Source organism: Tauraco erythrolophus, chromosome 13, assembly GCF_009769465.1.
Source record: "Tauraco erythrolophus isolate bTauEry1 chromosome 13, bTauEry1.pri, whole genome shotgun sequence".
Classification (NCBI taxonomy): domain Eukaryota; kingdom Metazoa; phylum Chordata; class Aves; order Musophagiformes; family Musophagidae; genus Tauraco; species Tauraco erythrolophus.
In genome coordinates this window covers 21,815,298-21,827,802 of record NC_141477.1, presented here as the reverse complement: position 1 = coordinate 21,827,802, position 12,505 = coordinate 21,815,298, and positions in this window count along the sequence as shown.

The window sequence follows — 12,505 nt, the reverse complement described above, 5'->3', positions numbered from 1 at the left end:
CAGGTGCACCGGCGCTCACTACACGATAAAATTAGGTTATGCACCTTACACTGCTCAGAATTGGCAGAGGTTTTCTTCTGTCTGTGCATTGAAACAGGAGCACGTCAACCACAGCCCTGCACTCCACGTAAAGGTTTCCACCATCACACCGTGTTGCACAGGATAAGGCACGGAGGATCCTGGTCATCACGGCTTTGGTACCACAGCTGAAGACCTCTTTTCCATTTCCACTTTTTAAATGCCGTGGGTTTCTCTTTCCCCTCCTCTCAAAGAAGAAGATAGAAGATGCCCAACGTGCAAAAAGATGAGAAACACATGGTGTCTGATAGACAGGTTGGTACGTCAAGCGTTACCCGGGTTATTTGCTCTGGATGATCATCTGAAGGTACATTCGGTGATGCTGAGGGTCTCTCTGAAGTGGTGATACTTTGATAGGCGAAACCAGCTCGCACAAACGATCGCTGTTTGCTGCTGCAGCAGCTCGTGCTGTGTTTTCAGACAGGCTGAGCGCTCGGCGTGGCTCTGTGTTTCCTGTTTTCCTCGCATTCCTGCTTCGCCAGCTTGCAGCCACCGGTTTTGAGACACTTCTGCCACACAACCTAGCTAGAAAATGTCTTGCACTCCAGAGAACACATCCCTTAAGTACTTTTCTCTTTACAAGTGGATTTGCTGTCTGAAGCTGCCTTTATAGCCACCCACCCCTATTGTTATTGCCATTAAAAGGCTGGAAGCCTAATCTTGCGTAATCAAGCAGTCTAGAAGATCTCTAAATGAATTCTGATGGTAAAGCCAAAAAAGGTGCAGGTATAGACAAGAAGAGGTAGAAATGTCTCGTGTTCCATCCGGGAAACAGAGAGATGCAAGGTGCAAAATTTCACTTACACTTCGATTTTAGCACTCTTCAGCTTTTCGCAGCCCCAGGGCAGCTTGGTGACTCAGACTTTGCCTTCCCAAGGTGGCCCCCAGTGTTGGTAAGAGCTAAAGCCGGCGACGCACCGGCTCGTCCTCTGACCGGGGCTCGCTCGCTGCAGGGCAGGAAGCCCAACAGCGAAGGCGAAGCACCAACAAAGAGCTGGATTTAAGCTTTTCTTGCAAAAATACCATTACAGCCTAGAGGGGCAGAAATTTCCCCTTTTCCCACCCCCAATATTTATAAGATTAACTCTTACCCAGTGTCTAAACACGTACAAACACTTCACAGCAGTGTTGTAAGAAAAATAGACACAAAAAAACGTGCCTGGATGGTGGGCAGGGATGGATGGGACTGACGTCCTGCTCATCCTGCAGCTGAGAACAGCACTGTGAAAAGCACAAATTCCCCAATATGGACAAGAAAGGCAAGTGGAAAAAGTGAACTCATATGGCAGGGACCGAGGCAAAGGTGGCAAGTGATGAAAACCCCGAGGCAGCGATAGGCAGGTGGAAGATGGAGATGAAAAGGGAGGAGGGCCAACAGCCGGCTCTAGGCAATTCCCAAATTTTGGGGTCGATCAGCAGAGATCGCTTTTTCAAGACACAGAGAAGGGCTGGTGCTGCCCCGTGAGGGATCTGGGCTCTTTCTCCTCTCCACGAGATGATAGCTTCCCAGCTCAGCAAGGCCATCGATGCCCGGGCAGAGCACGTACGTAGCCGATGTTTGTACGAGCATGTTCCCAAGCTCAGCAAAATACAGAGATAAGCAGCGCAGCCCGCGATCTCCGTGACCCTGGCAGAAGCTCTGCACTTAATAACTACTGCAACCAGAGCAGGCTCGATACAAAAATGCCATTGTCTCACGTCTCGTGTCAGGTGCCAAAAGGACTGCAGTGGCTTGACCTTGGATGGATGCCAGGTGCCCACCAAGCCTCTCCTATCGCTGCCCTTGTCAACAGGATGGGGAGGGAAAAAATAAGATGGGGAAAAAAACCCCGACACCTCGTGGGTCAAAATAAAGGTGGTTTGATAAAGCACAAGCAAAGGCCGCGTGCAGAAGCAAAGGAAAACAAAAGATTTGCTCCGTGCTTCCCATCAGCAGACGATGTCCAGCCCCTTCCCGGGAAGCGGGGCTTCAGCACGCATAGCGCTTGCTCCGGAAGACAAATGTAATAATGAATAATCCCCCTGACTCTCCTTTCTCTTTGCTTTTATTGCTGAGCAGACACCATATGGTATGGAATATCCCTCTGGTCAGTTTGGGTCAGCTGTCCTGGCCGTGTCCCCTCCCAAGATCTTGCCCACCCCACTGGTGAGGAGGATGTTGGAGAGCCAGCCCTAACACCGTGGCCAGCACTGCTCAGCAGCAGCCAAAATGCTGCTGTGTTATCCACACCTTTCCAGCTCCTGGTACACAGCACAGCACTGAGAGCTGCCAGGGGGAAGATTAACTCCATCTCAGCCAGACCCAACACACAGATATTCCTTTTCTCGTGGAACAAAATCAGAAAGATGCTTTGCAGAGACAGAAGTCCAGGCAGAAGGAGGGGAGTGCTGGAGAAATAAGTTTTTAGCTGATAAGAAAGTGGTGAGAATTTGGGATGGGGGAGGGAAGGAATTCAATGAAATTGGAAAAATGGAAATTTTGCATCTTGAAAGATAATGAAAAAAAACAGAGGAAGAATCTGACTGTCCCACATTTGTACTTCTTTACACACAGGGCCTGGCGCCGTACGGACGCAACAACTCTGACTGTTTTGGGAGACGTGGTGAGGAGTAGGTGAGGAGTGTCCCCCCCACACTGATAACCCACCTCTCCCGCGTCGCCAGCACTCAGGCTCGTTCCTTTGTCCTAATTTCCTCCAACCCTTCCAAGTCTCAGCTCCTCCTCTCACCTTCACATGTGTTTCTCTCTCCCAAACACTTGCAGGCAGCTCCCACGTCTTCCCTCGCACCGCTGACGACGGAACTTTAACTGGGCACAGGAAAACGACAACAAAATGAAAGAAACAAAAAGATAAAGAACCAACAAAGGTGTTTTGCTGCCTGTTTGCAGTAAAGCACAGTGACTCCTGTACTCCGGAGCGGTGTCACTATTGTGGATTTAAATCCCACCAGCTTTCCAGGCGTGCAGTAAAATCAACATCCTAAGGAATAATCCGCACATCGTCAGCGCGTGAGCTCCCGAGCATCGGAAGGCGTCGGCGGAGTAGGAAATGTGGGAGCGAAGTGTTGGTCCTGCCCCGAGGTGGGCACCGTCCATCTCCAGTCGTCAGAAGCAGTCCTGCCCCTGGCCCAGCACTGGGATGGAGAGAACTCGCCAGCGACAGCCAACGCTTCCGGAGACACGGGAAAACCAGGCGCTTGTTGGCGTTAAACTCGCTGGAACTTGCTTATCTTTGGAATCTTTTTTTTTTCCCTGATTAGATGAAATTTATCGCAGAGTTCAAAAGTTACAGAAATGGCTCAAAAGATGGGCTGATGAGGCAATTGCTGAAGTTGCTTTCCTGAGGACACGAGCTCAAAACCCCTAACGATGGGAGAAACGGCCTCGCAGCCCATTATTTGGTGGCCGTTTACATTCCAAGGTCTCCGTCTGCGACGAGACAGAGGATGCCTGAATCTTTCCTTTCTCATAATTAAAGCTTAAGAGCTGGAGGCTCATTTTTAAGGTGCCCCTTTCTATTCATCTTTAACGCCACTTTAGAGGTTATAACTAATAATATTAGATTTTATTTGGTCATGGATGCTGCTTGCAGCTGGAGGAATGGCGTTAACTGCCTCTTGCCTCTTCTCTATTGATATTTCAACTGCATTGTGCGAGAATAATGCAGCATCTTCATTCAGACAGAATTATTTACCTTATGTAGAAATCTTCAGCATGGAGTAATCTCACCCACATTCAGCCAAGCAGGTTGAATCTCACCCAATCTCACCCAATCTCACCCAATTCAGCTTCAGGTAAGCACGTACTGAGGTCTACAATTAAAATCCTTAATTAAATCCTTAAATTAAGCACATACTTAAATGCTTTGCTAAAGAGGGATATCATCTCCGACACGCTTAAGATAAAGTGTGTGTTAAAGTGCTTTATTGAACCAGCACTTTCACTGCAAAACAAAGTATACTTAGGTGCATAAATAACTATATGTAACACACACACATATATATATAGGTGTAATCCCACAAAAAAAACCTCAGAAATTTGACAGAGGAGGCTTGTGTGCCTTTATCAACATAAACTACACGTTGGCCGGTCTGACAGTTCCTACCTGGAATTTTATGACGTATAAATCGACGTATCGCATTTGGCTGTGATGATGTCAGAGCAGCGGGATGCGATTCGCTGTGCCGGGACTGTTCAGACCACTCCAAAAATCCAGGATGCCACCTGTGAATTCCCACCTGGATTTGGGATGAGCTTCCTGAGCACGTCCTGCTTAACCACACGGGTTTGCCGTGACCGGATGGGGACGCGGTGGCGTCTCCGCTTCCCTCCGCTCCCTCCCCACCAGAGCGCGGGTGGAGGTGTCCGAGGCCATCCCATGGAATAACCAGTTGCAAAATTCTGTCGGGGACAGGAGTCCAAGCAAACCCAGCCCCGCTGAAGAAGGGCTGGTGTTACCTAGGGCAGCTCTGTCCCCAGCCTGTTCTGGCCAGCCAGAGCCAGCAGTGCCCGCTGATGGGACGGGGAAGCTGGTGATATTAAATTACATCCTAATTAAAACCTGACTCTGCTTTCAATCACAAGAAGTCGCTGGGCCGTAGCAGCGATGGATGACGGTTCATCCAGAAGCGATGAGGGTTTTAATTATATGTGCATATAACAGAAATCAACACAAACCCTCTTTAATAGGGCCCTTTCTGGAGGATTACTCAGGTTTATGAGTTATTTAAATGTGGGTTTTTTTGGGTAAAAGATGGCGGCTTCATAAAGTTACCAGCTGCCTTATTTTATGGGGTAGTTTCATTGTGTTTTACATTTTTTAAATGTGAGAATTTATCCCCTTAAAGGAGCACTACTGTGATGAAACCTCTGCCTTTAAAATGCTGCAAAGGTAAGACGCTGCGATTCGAGCGGTGGGTAATCCTGACCCTGATTTACCCTTCCCAGCTGGACCGTTTGTCACCTTTTTACTACTTTCCTGACATTCCAGCACTGACATTCCGGGTGTGCTCCCCGGCCCTGCTGGGCATCGCTCCCCCCCGAATGCTGGAGCTGCATTTATCCCACGCTAACTTCCGAGGACTCCGCGCATCTAAATAGCTCCCCTGGGACTTGAGAAGCAAATCAGGAAACCATCGGCATCGACGGGCTTTCCCACAAAAGTCCGGCTGGAACCGAAACGACTCGAGTCCCTCTTTTCCACCCCTTTTGGAGAGCTGCAGTTTTTAGACGAACGCCGTCGGAAGACGGGGGTTTCTGGGCAATGAGGCGGATTCAGGCCGTGTGCTCCTCCGCAACGGCAGCGCACGAGCTCCCCGAGCTGGGGCTCGGCTGGAAAACCAAGGGGAGGAATTTAGGAATTTCCCCTCCGGCTGCCAAGCAGCAGCTCCGGGCGGCTCAGCTGATGGATGTATACGGACACCCCCGATAACCCAACCACGAAGCTCCCGGATGGAAGTGCTTCCCAAGGCGTTCCCCTCCGACGATCCCATCCGCCCAACGACGCCTGGGATCGCCAGCTCTGATTCCCAAACTGAAGCAGGCTAAGGGCCTGGCAGGATTTTTGGGAATGCAACGCTCGTCTGAAAGCTCAGCTTTCGGGGGATCGGTTCCCACCCCCTCGCCAAGGGAGCGGGAAGTGACGGCGCTGAATTAATTCCCCTCCTGTCCTTCCTATCAACGTTAAGCATTAATGAAAGGATAAAAAAAAAAGAAATAAAATACTTACGGTGTTTTCCACAAGAAAATGAAGATGGTAGCACTCGGAAGCGCGGGGCGTTTCACGGCACCCGGGAAAAGGCGGGTGCGGGATGCTGCCGGGACGGGGACCCTGCAGAGCCTCCCCTCTGCGCCAGCCCCATCTCCGCGCCCTCGGGAGACGAACCGGTAACTCCTTGTGTGTCGATTTGATGGAAGTTTCCGTTTCTCAGTGAAAAAGAGCCCCACGTCTTTCCAGCAGAAGCGATCCGAGCGCTTTCCCCCACTTCTCCCCATCCGCCGGGATGCGGAGGGGGCGGCCAGAGGGTTCCTCAGCTCTAGCAGCGATTTGGTTAAAGAAACGATTCCTAATGTTCAATAAATGGCAGTTTTAATTTCTTCTTCATACATGATCTTAAAATGAGATTTTTAATTTTTTTTATTTATTCCATAAACAATATAACAAAACTCAGCAAGTTAACAATATGACGTTTTCACCATACAGAGTCAGTCACAAATATTTAAAACCTTTGCAACAAGAACAACAAAACCCAAAATATTACAAGAATAATTTACAAGAGGATCTATAAAACAGCAAAGCGCTCACAAATTTTCCAGTTTCCTTTACACAATATCACTACACTCTTTCACAACATTTCTTTTTATTACAAAATTCCCAACAAAAGTTTAATTTTTTTCTTTGTATTTTGGTTTTTAAAACCAGAAACTTTTAAGTATACATCCTTTTATTAACACCCGAAGGTGCAAAAAAAGGGAAACCTCACACATACAAACACTTCACAGCACTTTTCTAAGAAAAATATACACTTACAAAATATTTTACAAATTGGCACACTTAAAAATATACAAGATTTTGTAGGCGTCTTAGAGTGATCCTTAAGAATTATACTTCAATTGACTCTACAGAATATTTATAAAGCTTATTCTAAAAGAAAAAAGGCAAATCATTTCCAAACATGTTAAAATCGCAGTGTAAAATGCGGAACAGAAATGGATATGTTACATTCATAAAAAGGGCCATTTAATAGTTCTGAAACGCTCGAGGGCGGGGAGGGGGGAATAAAAGTTTTCTTTAGCACCATAAAACAGGAGCAACTTCCTAACGAGGTGCCTCTAGTTCTATGGAAGGGAACTCAAGGAGCAGTAAGTACATTCACATCTCTGGAGGCAGCAGTCGGAACGCCCCGGCCGGCGCCGCGGGCAGCGGAACAGAGCAGCTCCTTGGATTTCTACCCTGCTTCCCACTGGGAGTAAGAGACAAAAGGAGTCGAAGTGGAACCTTTCTTTCCTTTTTTTTTTTTTTTTTTTTTAATTTTTTTGGGGGGAGTGTCGGGAGGGGGGGGTGGTGTGTGGTTTAGTCTACATTTTAAGTCTTCCCTTTGTGCTTCTGAACTGGACGTTTGTCTACCTAGCGAAGGGTAGCGGCGAAGAGCGATGCTGATTTCTGGTTTCCTTTCGCACCGAGTGTTCAAAGGCTCAGTAAACGTGTCTGGCAACCCAAGCGTCCCGCGCGGCGGAGGGCATCCTCCTGCTCTACATCCCAATCCCCTTAGATGGCTGTTACTCCACTGTCATTAGTGTCACTTGTTTACCTGAGAAACAGATTTGAAAAGCCTTGCTTCTACCACAGACGTTGTACTTCCTTCGTTTCCTATTTTTTTTCTATTTTTAATTTTTTTTTTTTCCTTTTTTTTTTGCATTATTCCACACGCTGAAGAGATAAAGAGGCACATTCTCAAATAGATGTCAGCGGCTTGACCCATGCAACTTCCACTGCACCCCCCGGGAGCTGCATAGGCAAAAGTCCAACGCACCGAGTTGAGAAAGTTAAGACCGAGGGCCCGATCCTGCACCCACTGAAGTCCACGCACCTGATCCTCTTCTCACTGACACTGACTTCAAGGGAGTTGAAGTCGCCCAGGCGAGCGCGTAGGGAGCAGGAGCCCCGGGGAGCGAGCGCCCACCTAAGTGCTGTGCCACATCAGGGACCTCAGGGAAAGAAGAATACGGTCCAGCAGGTAAAGGATAAAACGCTTAAAAACACCGGTAATTTTGGTTCATGGCTCATTCGAGCCACAATGCTGGAAAAAACCAACAGCCATCCTGACTTTTTCAATAAACAAGCAGCGCGGTGATGCTCTGGCAAAGCAGCCGGTGCCAGGGCTGCCACCGGCCGGGGCTTCCTCTCTGCGCACAGACCCGGCCTCGGCGCAGCACTGGCGGGCGACGGCCCCGTGTGCCACCGCCACCCTCCTCCTCCCGACACGCCTGCCCAAACGTGGTCCGCAAGACATTGTTCTCAAACTGGTTTTTGAAAAAAAACAAACCAACACCCAACCTCTCTTATGCTTAAAAACCAAAAAGCAAGACGTAAACCTGGTAAGATTATTTAAAAAAAAAACCACAACAAAACGGTTACTGGAATCCCCATCACTGATAATCTTCTATTTACAAAACCTCTGTATGCAAGTACGTCCAGCCAATCGATGGCCATTGGGGTGGGCTGGCTGCTGCTGGGTCGCTGGAGGGTTTCTTTCTGCAGGACATCCTCGGCACGGCGCAGTCACCACGGGGACCCGCCACCGCCTTCCCCTGGTCTTGGTCAGCTCCTGCTCCAGCCCAGAGGTGGAGCGAGCGCCCGGGGCTCGCGCTGAGCTACCCCGGGTCCTTCTCCTCTCGGATGGCTTTTATGACTTTCCTTCCTTGATTCCACTTCCTAATTTTGCTGCCGATTATAAGTTGCCCAAACCGCAGTGAGCCAGCACAGCGCAGCTTAGGAGAGCAGCGTCGGTGGCACCGGTCCTCTCATACGGCGCCTGGTGGGACACCTCTAGAGTAGGGGTGAAGTGAGATAAAGTAGAAAAGTAATTTTAAGGGATGCTGCAGAATCAACGTCTTTTGCCTGGCTTGGATCAGTCGCCCCGAACAGCCAGGAGCCCAACTAGGTGATGCAAGAGGAGGCTGGAAGTTCACTGAGACTGGGCAAGAGGATGAGTTGAAACGGGACCCAACACGAGGAGCCCCAGGGTGCGTGGATGGTGGGCAGGGATGGACAGGACCGATGTCCCGCTGGGAACAGCACCGCGAAAAACACGAATTCACCAATACGAAAAACACAAATTCACCAATGCGTAGAAAGGCAAGCGGAAAAAGTGAGCTCGTATGGCAAGGACCGAGGCGAAGGTGGGAAGTGATGAAAACCTTGAGGTAGCGATAGGCAGGTGGAGATGAATTTTTGGAAAGCCAACTTCCAGCTTTTCAAGGAGTTAGTCAATAGGATCCCCTGGGAAACTGCTCTCAGGGATAAGGAGCAGAACAGAGCTGGCAGATCTTTAAGGACGCTTTCCATAGAGCACAAGCTCTTGATCCCCATGTGTAAGAAATCAGGCAAGGAAGGCAAGAGACTGGCATGGCTGAGCGGAGAGCTGCCGGTCAAACTGGAGGGCAAGAATGCACCGGCAGTGGAGCAGGGATGGGTGTCCTGGGAAGAGCACAGGGACGCTGCCCAGCTGCGTAGGGATGGGGTCAGGAAGCTGGAGCTGAACTTGGCAAGAGACGCAAAGAATAGTAAGAGCTTCTACAGGTAGGTCAGCCAGGAAAGGAAGGTCAAAGAAATCATAATCACCCTGATGAACACGACAGGCAAACTGGTAACAACGGATGAGGAGAAGGCTGAGGTACTCAATGTTTTGCCTCAATCTTCACTGGCAACCTCTCTTCCCACACCTCAGGTGGATGAGCCGCAGAGTAAGGAGTTGGGGAGCAAAGTCCCTCCCGCTGTAAGAGAAGATCAGGTTCGTGACCACCTGAGGAACCTGAACATACATAAGTCTATGGGACCTGACGAGATGCATCCCAGAGACCTGAGGGAATTGGCTGATGTAGTCACTAAGCCACTCTCCGTGATATTTGAAAAGTCATGGCAGTCAGGTGAAGTCCCCAGTGACTGGAAAAAGGGAAACATTGCACCTGCTTTTAGAAGGGGTAGAAAGGAGGACCCTGGGAACTACCAACCTGTCAGCCTGCCCTGTGCCTGGGAAGATCCTGGAACAGATCCTCCTAGAAGCTATGCTAAGGCACATGGAGGACAGGGAGGTGATTCGAGACAGCCAGTGTGGCTTCACCAAGGGCAAGTCTTGCCTGACCAACCTAGTGGCCTTCTATGATGGAGAGACTACATGAGTGGAGAAGGAAAGAGCTACGGATGTTGTCTCTATCTGGACTTCTGCAAGGCCTTTGACTCGGTTCCCCACAACATCTTTCTTCCTAAATTGGAGAGAGACAAATTTGATGGATGGACTTTTCAGTGCATGAGGAAGTGGTTGGATGGTTGCATCCATGAATGGCTCAATGTCCAGATGGAGATCAGTGACAAGTGGTGTCCCTCAGGGGTCCATACTGGGGCCAGTACTATGTCATATCTTCATCAGTGACACAGACAGTGGGATCAAGTGCACCCTCAGCATATTTGCAGATGTCACCAAGCTGCGTGGTGCAGTTGACAGGCCTGAGGGATGGGATGCCATCCAGAGGGACCTGAACAAGCTCAGGAAATAGGCCCATGTGAACCTCATGAGGTTTAACAAGGCCAAGTGCAAGGTCCTGCACTTGGGTCAGGGCAACCTCCAGTATCAACACATGCTGGAACAGGTTGCCCAGCGAGGTGGCAGATGCCCCATTCCTGGAAACATTCACGGTCAGGTTGGATGGGCTCTGAGCAATCTGATCTAGTTGAAGATCTAGTTGAATGATCTAGATGACCTTTAAAGGTCCCTTCCAACCCAAACCATTCTATGATTCCATGAAGATCAAAAGGGAGGAGGGGAAATGGTTGGCTCAAGGCATTTTTTGAATTTCGGGGTCAATCAGCAGAGCAATCACTTTTTGAGACATAGAGAAGGGCCAGTGCCACACCATGAGGAATCTGGGCTCTTTAACATCTCCCCGATCAGAGATATTTGGGGAGGACATGAGATGACAACCAAAGACAGCAGCAAAATGGGAGGACAGCAACAGAAGGACTGAAGGAAAGAGCAAGAAGGCAGCTGGTATTTGTGATTAACACTGTCCTGAAACACCTGGTAGCTGGGTATTCATGGATTTCCAACATGTAATAAAATAGTCGATATGTTTTATGCCTTATCTTCATGCCCTATTGCACATTTCTCAAATGCAATAAATATTGCTATCTGGTTCAGTACAAGGTATTTTATTACGAGTCCCGTAGTCATAATATTAAGCATAACGAGCACAGTGCAGTGGAAATGTGCTTTCAAACGATGGTTCTGGGTCAGAAAGAAGGGCCGTGCCACGTCCCAACCCTGGACCTGACCTGTCTCCTTAGGAGCAGCAGCCTGAACATCCAAAAGGAGGGAGCCGGCAGCCCCTCGTCCTGCAGCACGCGGGAGGAACGCTGGAAAAACGGGATACGCCAACACCACGGCAGTGGCTGGAGCTTGTAGTACCTGGTGACCCTACGAACAGAAAAGACAGCTGCTGGGCAAGCTGGCTGTGGGCAAGCCCGAGGCCCAGGGCTGGAGCCCTGGCACAGCCCTCGTCTCCAAAATCAATCCTGAGCATCTTCTGGATCTCCGTCGTGGAGCCAGAGCCGGGGTGGGACGCTGCAACCCGCTGGGTACCCAGGGACCGCTCCCATCCGGAGCAACGCACTCCGGGCAACGCCAGCATTTCATTTTTTTTCAGGGAATAAATGAGCTTATAGGATGGTTTTCAGAATTACTATTTTTTTCAGACTTCCTCCTCCCCCTGTTCGATCAAAGGCAATGCAATCCCCGTGCTGGTCTCGCCGGGACTGCAGAGCTGAGCCTGCGCTAGACCTCAAGATCTGCAAACGCCGGAAACATTTTGACTCTACATCGACACTCTGCAACTCCACTGCCAATTCTGAGCCTTCAGCCTGCTTTTTTGCTAAATCAACTTAAACCAACTCTGCTGTTTCGCCTTGCGCGTGGGCTGAAAAAACAAACCTGCTTGTAAGGGAACCCGAGCCCAGTCCCGGCCTCCACGAATCACCACCTCTACGCTCAAGACCACGGCGAGAACGTGATCCATCTGCCTTCTATCAAGGCTCCTCTTCCTCATCGTTCTCTATTGCATCAACGTCTCCGAGCCTCGCGTCCCTCCGCTCCCAACAGCTCCCGCTTAGCAGGGCTCTTGCATATTAAGGTTTCCTAAGAAATCAGCAGCAAAATGCACAGGCTCTCAGCTGCACAAGGAAAAAAGGGTATTTGTTGGGTTTTTTACTCTCCTGGAGGGCGAGGGTGTGGCGAGCAGGGTTACAAATAAGGCCTTTGGAGAATACATTTAGCATTCAATCCTTAACGCTGTCTTAATAAAGTCCAGTCACGTATGATCCGGCCCTGATCGGTGAGATCACAAATAGCTCCGTTGGTTGTTGGTTTGTTTTTTGTTGTCTTTTTTTTTTTTTTTTCTCCTTATGAACTGAATGAAAGAAAAGGTTCAGAGCGGTATTTAAAAGTAATGCCTTTGCTTTTGAAAGTTCAAACTATAGCGGCGTCGCAAGGTTAGACATTTAGGAAACACCAAAGCTATGATAGGAGAGCGCTTTCGACAGGCTCTGCATCGAAAATATGTATGAAACTACTCAAAGGAAAAGTAAATAGCAATAAATGTATGAAACGTATTAGTTCTGTTTTTATAACTATCTTAGAATTTATCCCAGGTTCT